Genomic DNA, 13,103 nt, shown 5'->3' with positions numbered 1-13,103 from the left:
TCCAAAAGTACTGATTCTTTTTCAAGTCCTGTAGTGTGTGGTCTACATTCATTCCTCCCCACTACTGTGATATAAGTCGTAGTGCTGCGAGCCAGCGCTCAGTTGTGTACTAGACGGCGAGGCGCACGGACGTTGGAGCATCAGTAATGCGGCTGTGATGTACAGTTACGCGCGAGGATGCGGCACGTAATCTCGCTAGTATACTACAAATGGCGACGAGTAATAAACTGTGAGTTTATTTTTTCTTATTCAAAAGGGGGAAGGAAAGTGAGATAAACTGCCAATGATATTTGTCTTGGACAAAATAGTAATTTAATTGCTTTCAGATATATTTCGGTCATTCCCTTTATACAGGAAAGTTAACATAAAACAAAATTTATTAAATTCCTTTCCAATTGACAATTTGAATCAAACATATTTTTTAAAGCGTTTTTTTTTTAATCAAATCAAGAATATTGTGGTGCATGTTCCAATGTGACCTGTCCTTGACAGAACGCTCAATATTTTACCATACAGTATATCTACATATCGTTGCGAATACAGAAAAAGAATGGTAATAAATATGAAATTTTGTTATTAGAAATCATCTTAAAATAATAGTTATTTTAAATTAAAATTAAATTAATACTCATTATGTCAAATTATTATCATTGGTGTAGTCATTTATTGTATAATAACATTTATCGGTTAACAATAATCTTATTTTTTTTTAAATGCCGAAAAATATAGTGTCTGTGTTAAAATAATCTACCAGTTTATTAAAAATAATAAAATAATACCTAGGAGCCATACCTGACACATTTTTAATTTTTTAAAATAACTGGAGCCATACCTCACAAATTTTTATTTATCAATGCTGTGTCATGTCCTCCAGTTACCAACTTATGTTGATACTAAAAACAATGGCAGTGAAGTATAGATACCTACTTATATACTTAGGTACATGTTTTTTTTTCTGAAAAATAAAAGAGCAAACGCAGTTCGAAACTCTAATAGAATAACATATTGCTCTAGAGATTCTATTCATTTCTGACGCTCTCATACTCAATGCTTTCCATACTTCAGGCTTTTCTTTTGTCTGGACAGATCTGTAAAAATTCATTGTTACGTATTTTTATACTTGTTATTGTATGTGTGGGTCATTTCGGGTGGAGACTGTACTAGTTGTTCTTTGATATTTTATACTGAAATATTATATAATAATAATATTTCAGTATAAAATTTCAAAGAACAACTGTAAAAGAACTAGCTGTATACCCGCGGCTCCATCCGGGGCAAAAAGTAACATGTCACTCTCCAGTTTTCCAACCTCCACACCAAAAATCGCCTCAATCCAATTCCACTTCAAAAAGGAATTGAAAGAAGGACAAATAAACACATTTTCTTATTAAATAATTTTATTTTCTCAAATAACGTTTCAGTATTGAGAAATTTACTTGGGTACACATTTAATTATGTATTAGTCTGGAATTATGATAGATAAAAAGAGAAACAAAATACCCGGACAGATCAACAAAAAGAAAAAAAAATTGTGTCAGCTACATGCTGAATATTACATTAATTTAACATTCATTCACAAAATCATTTTGATGTATAAGTACTACCTACTTAACTTATACCACAGTACTTTCGTCAACCTTTTAAAAAATACGCGGTATGTAATAGAATTTTTGCATCAGGAAATGTCGCAGCGGTGAGTACCGTTTCACGCGGAAAATACATCTCCATATTTTCATATTCACACACAAAACATGGAACTTACGGGGATAAGGTCTTGTACACTTGTACTCCGGAAAGTTTATTTTAAAAAATACGTTCTAAGTTATATTACGTATTAAGATTGTATTTATTTCCCATTTGTGTTTTACCGAATCCATGAAATGAAATTCTTTATTTTCAACATCAAATGCATCGTTTATTGACGGCAAATATTTATAATATATACATAAGAGAAATAAGAGTGCTTTTGTGCCCATAAAAAATATGGTTTCCGTGGGAAATTCACGGGATAAATCCGATTATTAACGCGAAAGCCTTTCTGTCTGTGATCTGTGGCGACGCTAAGGCTGCCTGCTGGTCAGATTTTTATGAAATTTGGATTTGGTTTGGATTTTTATGAAATTTGGTTCATAATGCCCTGGGTTCAAATATAAGACTACCGCGGGCGAAGCTGCGGGCAACAGCTATGCTATACTCTCGATGTTTTGTGTCCAAAAGGGAAGTCGTATATATTATGAGGAAACGGTATAAATCAAAAGTTTGCCTCATACGTCTTCCTCGGTCAAATGTAGAGTGTGAAAGGGAACAATAAAGTGGGCAACATGTGGTTTTGGATATGTTGCACTTATTAGAAGAGGGATTTTAATATTTATTTTTTCAATATACAATATTTTTCAATTTTTATTACATCTATAAAGAACAAAAAATCTCGAACACAGCGCATCTAGATAATATATCTAGAACGCTGGCAGCATTTCTCAGCTGAACTGCGAGGCTTATACGCTGAGCAAAGAGCCCTCTCTTGGATTTATTATACTTGTCTTTATTTATGTGTGTCTCGATGAGACGCGTTGAGAGTCGTTAGGATTTCTGTAAAAAAATCGTATTTGGACCAAATCTCTCCATCGCAAAGGGTAAAATGTTATGTTATGTTATGAGATGTCAAGCAGACTCGCGTTTCTATTTTATTATATAATATAATATTTTTTGTCTGAACGAACTCTACATATTAGTACCAATATGCATTTTCATATCTACCTACGCGATTTTTTCTTTTACATTTTATTTAAATTTTAATGAATCTAAGTACATTCTTACTCATTTAAATATTAAAATAACTTCAAAGGTTGTATTTGTTTTTATTACAGCGTAGTCTAATACAAAATGAAAGAATACTCAAGGTAAGCAATATCTCCAACAGCAGTGATGTGTAATCGACCTTTGAAAATCTAATAAAAGGTTATGAGAAAGCCGATTTGGAACAAATAATCTCCCTTTATTTTCTTTTACGACGCACGTAGAGCAGTAAATTGCTTAGCATAGAATAAACTTTTAATGGGTACAGACGTACGTTTATTTGAAACATCGTATCGGAAACTGAAATAGGGTTGCCATTATTATTGAGGTATTTATGTAGGAATATATTTTCATAATATTTACATAACATATTATTACTACCCGTGGGAGTAGACGGGGACTATGAAAATAGCAAAATTCCTGTATGAGTAAATTCGTTTTTGAATTACATAGATAGGTCCTACTTGATGAGTGCAGCAATATTTATATTTTCGATGGCGTGTTTGTTGAGGTTTTTTTAATATATTAGGACAAACCACACAGATTGAGCTAGCCCCAAATTAAGTTCGAAACTTGTGTTATGGGATGCTAACTCAACGGTACTATATTTTATAACAAATACATATATATATATATATATATAAACATCCAAGACCCGGGTCAATCAGAAAAAGATCGTTTTCCATCATGACCCGACCGGGTATCGAACCCGGGTCCTCTCGGTTCAGTGGCAAGAACTTTACCACTGCGCCACCGAGGTCGTCGTATGTATACATACCCACATATATATATACCCACATAAATACCTCTACAAACACATCATGTATATATATATATATATTTATATCCTTATATATATATGTATAATTTATACGGTAGCCTACTTTTGTCTTCATCGAAATCAGCCCATCGGTTTGGCCGTGAAAGCATGACAGAGAGACTTTCGAATTTTATTTTATTTATTGTAGTAGGTATGGATTCCTTCATTATCAAGTAGCCATTAGCCCTAACTCACCCACACAAAGTATCTCCACTTTAATGACTGTGTACAAAGTTGCAGACAATTAAAAAGACTATTAAGCTCGAAATCCGAGCTAAGTGATTGGTTAAATGTGCGTGTAACGCAGTTATAAATCGAAACGACTTGTTTAACCTAATTTAGAGTACATAAGTTACTTACAGATTTTAGATTTTTGATGGCATGTGGATCTCTAATGACCATTTTTCCTGCGGTTGTTATACAAAGTAACTTAATTGTTTATAGGAAAGAGAGTTGACATGCAGGCAAGATGGCATTAAAATCAAAGTGGAATCCATTGAATCTTCAAAAATTAAAGTTAGGTTTATTTTTTATTAGGTCAGATGAAAATGAGAAATACATAGGTTCAGATCTACAACCTATAAAATATTATGTAATCTATACTATAGGTACATATAATATTACTGGATGTTGGTCTTTATAGGACTAAACTTATAAAAGACGAAACATTTTTTTTAGAATTTTTGACTGTCTGTATGTTCACATCATGTCTGTACACATCCCGCAATATCTACGGAATGGAATTTGATTCAGTTTTCACAGTTATATCACTGATGGTCTAACTTAAAATCAGGTATAGTTTTTATGTGCGATACGTGGCTTGGAACCCGAGATATAGACAATAATAGAACACGCAAAAACGCGGGCCAAGTCCACAGATATAAATCAGACAGATTCGCCCCGAAGGAACCTTTTCCATCAGTACACCTACAGCAGTTCGAACATTAAACTAAGTAAAGCATTCTCTGGTAGGTATACTAATTCAATAATTCAATATTCACAAAAGCATCGTGGAATTTTCAGATTCTGAAAAGCCGCATGCCGCAGTGTGATATTGTGACATCAAAGGGGACTAGTTTACGATTTCATGTAGCGCGCTCCCACAGACCATTAAGTGCCCGCTCCACTTGTCTGTCTCCACATGTCTAGTAGTCGCTTTAATTATTACTCAATGAAAATATGATACGCGTTCAAAATCATACGTTCGAACGAGGGTTTAGTCCAGGGGCCCGATTCTCACGTATTCTCAAATTTTTTTCAAAGGTTTTAAGCAATTTTACAATAATGGGAAAAATCGATCAACTGATGCATTGAATTAAACTCTTTCAATTGTGATTTTTCGTAAGTCAAGGAACCGTGTTAAACCATCTAAAAAAATTGGAGAAAATTGGTGCAATGGACTTCGATTGCATGAGAATCGAGCCCTTGTTTTCATGTAGTGTTTTAAAATTAAGGCGAGGCCAACTGATTTGATCTGAGCAGTTTTTAAACGAATAAAATAATGAAACGAATAAATAATTAGTCGGAATTAAATAATGATATGTAACTGTTTATTTACTTTTCTATGTAAACTCAAGGTTTTGGTTGAAAAGACATCGCTTTTGATGACTAACGACTGACTAACCTACTATTCGTAAGTTACTAAATCTCGTACCTAAACTCATTTTCGATCACACAAAATCTAATAATGCATGTCATTCAACAAATAACCAACGTAATAAGCAAACAAATTTATACTTAGACAATCCAATTTTGTCGAAACCCGATGCTATCATTATTGAATCATGTTTTCTCTCAATAAGTCAATACATCCTCGAAAATGTTTTCGATGTTAACCAAAATTTCTTAGCCTCTTGTAATTTGATTATGTTGTTTACCCGAGTAAGTAATATATGACAAAGACAGGGTTGCCAGATATTTTTCAAAAAAATACCGAACAGCTATAAAATGTTTTTTTTTTAATATTTTATTTATTATTTAACTTAGGTACAATACAAATTACCATTGTTCAAAAGCAACTAGTTAGTTGCTTACTAAAATAACTTTTTTTTTACGCCATCAATGTCTTATAAGACAAGTAAGATATATATAGTTACGAGTATATCCCTAGGGATATAAGCTTGAACATAGTCTATGGCTCCACATTCGCGCGCACAGCACGCGCGAACCCGCCAAATCTATTTATACGCGAACGCATGAAAGCGCGATTTATGCTATTTTTGCTTTTATATTAGGGAGAAAAGTTTATCAGAAAAAAATACCGAAACGCCTATACTTCATACCGAATACAGTGCTAAAATACCGAACACCAGATGGCAACCCTGGACATAGACCAATTTGCAAACAAATGACTTCTAATAACAAAGATTTAAATTTGGTTAATGCTCAAAGTAAGAAAAAGTAAAAAGTAAAATTACTGGATATTTGAATTTAGAGAGTTGTGGTGAATATCTTAACACAAAGTTACAAGTTACACCTAATCTTGTTATAGTTAGTAAGTATTTTGGGTGGGTGCCTACTGAGAGAGTTTCCTTCGAGAATTTGCCCTAAGAACCATGTATTCAATTCAGGTAAAGCTATCTTGACAGTCGACTATGCCATGAATCAGTTTATACTCTACTAGATTTTAGATATGTCTGGGGCTTCGCTCCCGTGGCAATTTGGAGATAAAAGCAATCTTGGATAATGTAATTTTCTAATGGTGAAATAATTTTTGAAATCGGTTCGGTAGTTTCGGAGATTATCCGCTTCAATAATATTAGTATAGATTTATATTTCCAGGAACGTGAGCTTTTCCCGGAACATTCTCACGTTCCCGGGATTAATAGGAAATTTTCACTATTCCCTGTTACGAGAACGAAATAGGTATATCCAATTTTGAGACGTTCTAGGTAAAGCTAATACGGGATCGGCATTGGTCATAGCTTAATATTATTTGTCATGAACTATAAAAGTTAACATACGTGCATGCTGATACGTTGTTTTACTTTTGTTGGTGAAGAAAATGCAATAACTTTCATTGGGGGTACATAAATCAATATTTATTTATTGGATAGCGATACTACTTTCTCGGACTTGGAGAAAATGTTTCAAAGTTTGGACGTAAATTGATATTTATTATTATTATTATCGATATTTATATCGGAAACCTTTCTGTAAATTGAATAAAGCTGTAGAGAATCGTAAAGACGATATTGCGATAGTGTTAGAACAGAATAATTATGTTCTAACACTATTGAAATACTGTCTTTGTAATTAAATTAATTTGATTGTAATATTGTATTGTACAAGTATTTAAAAAGGTGTAGTGATACCTTTGTATATTTACATATTTATTGTATTCTTATTATATCACGATTAACTTTTAATACATGAAAGTATATTGAAAAATAAAAACTTTCTCTTTCTATACATTTCTCGTGAAAATGTTTTGGGTCTCAATTCTGCAGATAGAATTTCGATAACCTTTGAATAGGACGCTTGAATAATGGAATTTGGTGTAAAATAGTCTACCAGATGAATTCCCAAAGATATTAAAAAAATAACCAATAACTAGCTCATTTTCTGAACAACTAGGTAACATAAAAACGGAGCCACATTTATTTCATACAATGTTACTATACAAAAAAGGACTCGTTGGTGAAAGGGCTATTTCTGATAACAATCACTCGTAAAGGGACGACTTGAATTACAAGGATAATGTTTAGCCCTACAAAACAAAAGGGTAATAAGATAAGCGTAACTTGTTTTACTGGACAAGATTTGGGAAATTGCTGACAAATGACGTCTGAATGCAGAGAGCCAGAAGCGAAATAGTAGTAAAATCTGTTGTGGTACAGTTAACTGCATGTCAAATGAACTTGTACGTTAATCTGTATGTACACGGTAATAATGCAAATTTTTGACGAATTTTGGTAAGTTGATGTGGTGTTGACTGTAGTACATAAAAGAGAAACAACAGCTTCAAACAGTTAGAACCCACTCTTATCTTACAGTAGGTATACCTATTTCGAGCATAAATCACAAAATTTAAATTGATATAAGCAAAGATGGATATACTTTTGTGAGCGAAGCGCGAAGTGGCAATATATTTTCATATACTGCGACAGAAAAGAAATGTCAGTGCCAAATAAATATTTAGAATAGAATACTTTTACCACATACTGAAGGCGAAGAGGCGATAAAGCGAAGTTGAAAGAAAACCTTCAGTGGATAAAAGAGAATGGGTCTTAGGGCGTGGACGTGGCATTTTCTGTAGGTTTTTTAGGATTCGATCTTGGGACTTTTCGGTAAGTAGGCGTCTTATCACTGAAGCACTTTCGCTTCAAAATCCCTTTAAATGATTACTGCAAAAATAAAACTGATTACCTAAAACTGATTGTTTGACTATAGGTACATCTGTTTTACCTTGTTACTACAGTTTGACTACAAATGTTTAAGTAATACACTAAAACTACAAATTTTCAAGTAACAATAATTTTAATGCACGGATTGGGTTTCCTGATCCACCTACGCATTTTCAACTGTCTTGATCATGAAAGAATCTCTCGGGAAAAGTTTCATGTAAAAAGTTATCACAATTCGTCCGGACGGGGTTTTATTCTTTTGATGTTCCTCAGCGGCTGCAAAGAAATATTTTACTCAGGGGTCGAATCAGGTTGACCTCGTATAAATAGACAAGAAAATAAGGCAGAGTGCCTTATTTTTCTTGGTTATTGGTTTCTGCAAATGGTGGGTATTTTTCAGTAGGTAGAGATACGTTAGAGATAGACATCTCTAACGTTAATTCTCAGCTGCCTTTTTTTCGAGTGTGCTAATTGCTAATACTAGTGTGACTGCCAATTCTTACTAAATTCGGAAAAAATCTACTGATATACTTACCATATCAGTAGATTTTTTTCGAATTTAGTGCTAGCCACATAAAGTACGAAATAGCAAAACGGAGATAGGATTGTTAATCAGTAGATTTTTTCCGAATTTAGTGCTAGCCACATAAAGTACGAAATAGCAAAACGGAGATAGGATTGTTAATCAGTAGATTTTTTCCGAATTTAGTGCTAGCCACATAAAGTACGAAATAGCAAAACGGAGATAGGATTGTTAATCAGTAGATTTTTTCCGAATTTAGTGCTAGCCACATAAAGTACGAAATAGCAAAACGGAGATAGGATTGTTAATAACCGAGCCTTTGCACTCGCCAGCGGAGATTGCCTGAGCCTGGAATGTCCATTACCTATTTTAATTACTTGGTTTCTCTTATATCTTTCGACGGACATCAACATTGTTTTTGAGAGCGAAAATAATAATTAGAAGAATATTTTGTTTTAAGCAAATAAAGGTTTTATCCCTTACAGAATAGATGCCAATAGTCGCAAGGCTTGAAAAACATATTTAGTTAGACAGCCTATATAAAACCCTGGTTTGTTCTTCCCTTCTCCCTTGATTAAGTTCCTTATACAATTCCTTATCCTTATTATTCATCATATATATGGAAAGTTGGAACTAAGTTTTCGTACTAAATTAGTAAAAAGGAGCTGAACAAAATGTTGGTTTTCGTATTTGCAACATCATAATAACTATTTTTGCGACAATGTTCTTATATCATTAAGATAACCATATACCTAGCTATCCAACTACACTTATTGATAGTACTTATAATGTATTTATTTTCCCTTTATCCTCTGTATAATGGCGCTCTTTCGCCCACACTCAGTTTTGGACCTACATTTTTCTTTTTTTCGTCTGTTGTATTTTTAGTTTCACCTCAGAGGTGAATTCCATTAATTCTCTTAAAAGATGATAAGTGTTGAAGGCAGACAGAAATAAAAGAGACAGGTAATTGAATTCTTGGTATATGTATATTATCAGGATTCCACAAGTTTAAAAGTGCGGTGTCTAACTTTTTGAGATTCTTTCTAGATATTGTTTTTTATTAGTTTTCGTACAGTTTTAAACTTTGTTAAAATATATTATACAGGTAATAATTCAAAATATTAGGCAGGCACACATGTGAAAACATCAAACTATACGACACGTTTTCATCCACTTCACGTTAATGCAACGCAACTTGAAATACTACTTACAAGGTTACCTTCAAGTTGGGAAATTACTTAAGACAGAACTTAGACAATCTTCATGAAACTTCACGCTTCATAGGATTAATTAGAACATTGTTAGCTGTATCCGTGATTTTATTTTAACTCAGAAAAACGATAGAATTAGATTTGATTTTGATAGCTTTGAAGCTACTATTCTTTTGCATAACTCTGATTTTAACAACAACAAAAAAATACGAACTTCCAGAAAAATCTGGATTTCAAAGCCTTCGGTTAAATTATTTTCAGTAACCGTATCCATATAACATAATTTAGTTCTTAAATGCCTCTACAGAAATGAACATAAAAACCAAAATAACATATAAATGGAACTGTTATAAGTATTTGTATTTATATTTACTTTTACAGTCAGATCTGACTGATAAAAACATTTTTCTATCACAAACTTAGGCCTTGATAATATTGTCACATTGTATTTGTATTTTCTTTTTTCATAGCCTGTTTGTGTTTGACAAATATTATTTAGTATTTAGTAGTAGTAGTATTAGTATTTCTTCCACAAATCATCCATAAAAATAATCACAAACAGACATAAAAAGTTCTTCCTATTGCTAATTCTCACAGCCTCGATAAATGTATTAATATCATGAATAATGTATATCAGAATCAGAAGTTTTGTAATACAAATATCTAATAATTACATGAGGAAGTTAATGGACACGGAGAAGTCTTGCCTAATTGGCGTTCGTAGGCGGACACGAAACTTTGTTATAAAGGTTACATTCGTGTAAGAGCAACTTTAGGATACACATTTACGCATCCCATGAGGAATAAGATTGCGCTACAAAATTAGTACATAAAATAAATGTAGGTATTACACATACTTATACATCTGAGTGAAAGCCAAAAGGTCACCTTTTGTGAAGGCATTTAATTTTTTTTATCTTAGTAAATTGTTTCTGATTCTTCTTCATAGTCCGTCATTATGGACAGTGTACCGGACCAGTTTTCTCCATTTGTTTTTTATAGATAAACACTTCACTTCACTCCTCTTCTGCAACAGAAATGCAAGCAACAGACAGAAGTCAATGGTAATTATTTATTCACGTTAAGTACAATTTGACAACCCGACTCCTTCTTTTTCATTGTAATTTTCAATCACAAGCCAATTATCACAATGCGTGTTTTAAGAGTTTAAAACGCCGAAATGATTACTATCCAGTTTTTTGACAAATATCTGGCCATGCCTTTCATCAGACACTTACAATTTCTAAAAACCTTCATCCGGAAGTTATAATGAAAATTTTCCTCATTGAAAAAGAGTTTTCTTTTTAAAATTCGATTCGTTAATTCGTGTGACCCAAATTCAACGTTTTCCTTAGGTATTACTTGAAAAGTAATGGAACATAATCACAATAGTCGGACAAAACTTCAGTTGTCAACTTGTTCAAAATCTGAGGTTACGACGTGGAACAAAGGACGACAGTGTAGGAGTTAATTCTAAAGTTATAATTTCATCTTCTGTATTTGTGTGTTTCCTTCAGTGAACTACAAATGAAGTTTATTTGGTTATGACTTCTATGTGACGATACATAGCGGTGAATTTGCAATGAATTTGGGGACTGTGCACAAATCAAACAGTTTCTATCCTGTATCTAAATATATTAATCCATCTATCTTATCAATGTATTATGTATATCTCAAGAGTTTCACGGGCCGTAGCCCGGTCCTTTGAGGCTTGCATGGGGACATGGGTCCAACATGTAGAGTCCTTGTGTGATTTATGTATATATTACTGTGTATGTACTAGTCACATCAGTACAAGTCATGCAAATAATTAACAAATATTGGTTGGTTACACTTGATCCCTCTCTAATCTGAGCGTTTTCCCGGTTTCGCTAAGGGTTCGTTGATAACAATCCTCACTAGATAAATATTTATGTAAAATTCGGAATTCAAAATTTTTTTCGAGTCTTAAGCTTCATATAATTTTCTGTGAAGTTAGGTTACTTTTTTTTTCGTTCAATAGTCGTAGGACTCAACATCAAAACTATCTCGCAACATGTCTCGTCGTAATAATAAACTACCATAAAACGCCAGAGAGACAGATGTACGCACTGACCTAAAAGATCACGGAACAACAAAGTTTATGGCTGGTACAGGACTATACTCTCACTGGTACATTATGGACAATATGCGTTATGACTTCCATACGGGTCTTATTACAAAGATAAACAATAAACTTGGGCAGCGTAAAGGAAGGATGACCCAATTTCATCGTATTTCCGAAAAAAAATATTACGTCTTTAACCCAAAGTAGATCTTATTGCCTGATGAGTAAGGTTTGTAATTGATTCATCTATATCTAATTTTAATTGACTCAATATTCTTTAAATTTGTTTTATTATTCTTTGCCAAATAAAAGAATCTGAATGTATTTTTATACGTAATGTACCGGTAAATTAATACATTGTTATTAAAATATTGTGTATATATTCACACATGACGTCTATCTAAATTTACGTCAATAAACTTTTGGTCCATTTTTATCTATCTGAAAACATATCTCAAGAGGGTAAGGTTTACGATACTTCACTTTTTAGGCTTTTTGGTCCCTCAGACTACTATACCAAATCTTTATGACATCGTATTATAAGTAAATGTGAGTTTTTATAGACACTGAAAAGTTACAGATGAAGGTTGAGACTGTGACGAGCAATTTTTTCAATAGAGACAATTGTCGGTCAATCTATACAACGTCGATCAAAATAAAACTTATAATACAAACACAATCCTATTAAAAGTTTTAAAATCATATTTATATTGAATTCGGAAGACTTTGAAGTTTGCTAACTTTGAAACGCAATTACTCCTGTTACATTTGTTATTAAATTAATGATTTGTTTTTGAATAACATTACGTAATATTTTTTAAATTAATACTTTAATTAATTGTTTTAGTCGAAAAGAATATAAATATAATATATAAGGACAAATCACACAGATTGAGCTAGCCCCAAAGTAAGTTTGAGACTTATGTTATGGGATACTAACTCAACGATACCATATTTTATAACAAATACATAAATAGATAAACATCCAAGACCCGGGTCAATCAGAAAAAGATCATTTTCCATCATGACCCAACCGGGGATCGAACCCGGGACCTCTCGGCAAGAACTTTAGCACTGCGCCACCAAGTAGGTACATTTCCGTAGATTGTTTTAATTTAATAGACTGTTTTATGAACATTTAAACTTTTAAATAACACGGAACAGTAAAAACAGCAAGTTTAACTTGAAGGTAACTTTAGCTATTTGACAAATTTTGCCGTGTTTGCTTCGACTGAAAAAGGAAAATAATCGAAAAGTCTACAATCGATTTGGAAAAACTGATAGTGATGTGAAGGTACCTACTAGGGATCACGAGGAT

At 32.9% G+C, this 13,103-nt stretch overlaps 1 long non-coding RNA gene across 1 annotated transcript in view; it reads left to right on the top strand.

Moving 5' to 3' along the window:
* The window catches only part of LOC128675388 (uncharacterized), a 63,501-nt gene continuing 50,398 nt past the window's right edge, over nt 1-13,103 (top strand). The window contains exon 1 of the long non-coding RNA XR_008405273.2: nt 1-229. This is a non-coding gene — a long non-coding RNA (uncharacterized LOC128675388). The remainder of the gene's footprint in view (nt 230-13,103) is intronic.

The sequence above is a fragment of the Plodia interpunctella genome, chromosome 14 (genome assembly GCF_027563975.2).
Source record: "Plodia interpunctella isolate USDA-ARS_2022_Savannah chromosome 14, ilPloInte3.2, whole genome shotgun sequence".
NCBI classification, from domain to species: domain Eukaryota; kingdom Metazoa; phylum Arthropoda; class Insecta; order Lepidoptera; family Pyralidae; genus Plodia; species Plodia interpunctella.
This window is presented reverse-complemented; position numbering and strand designations above follow the sequence as displayed.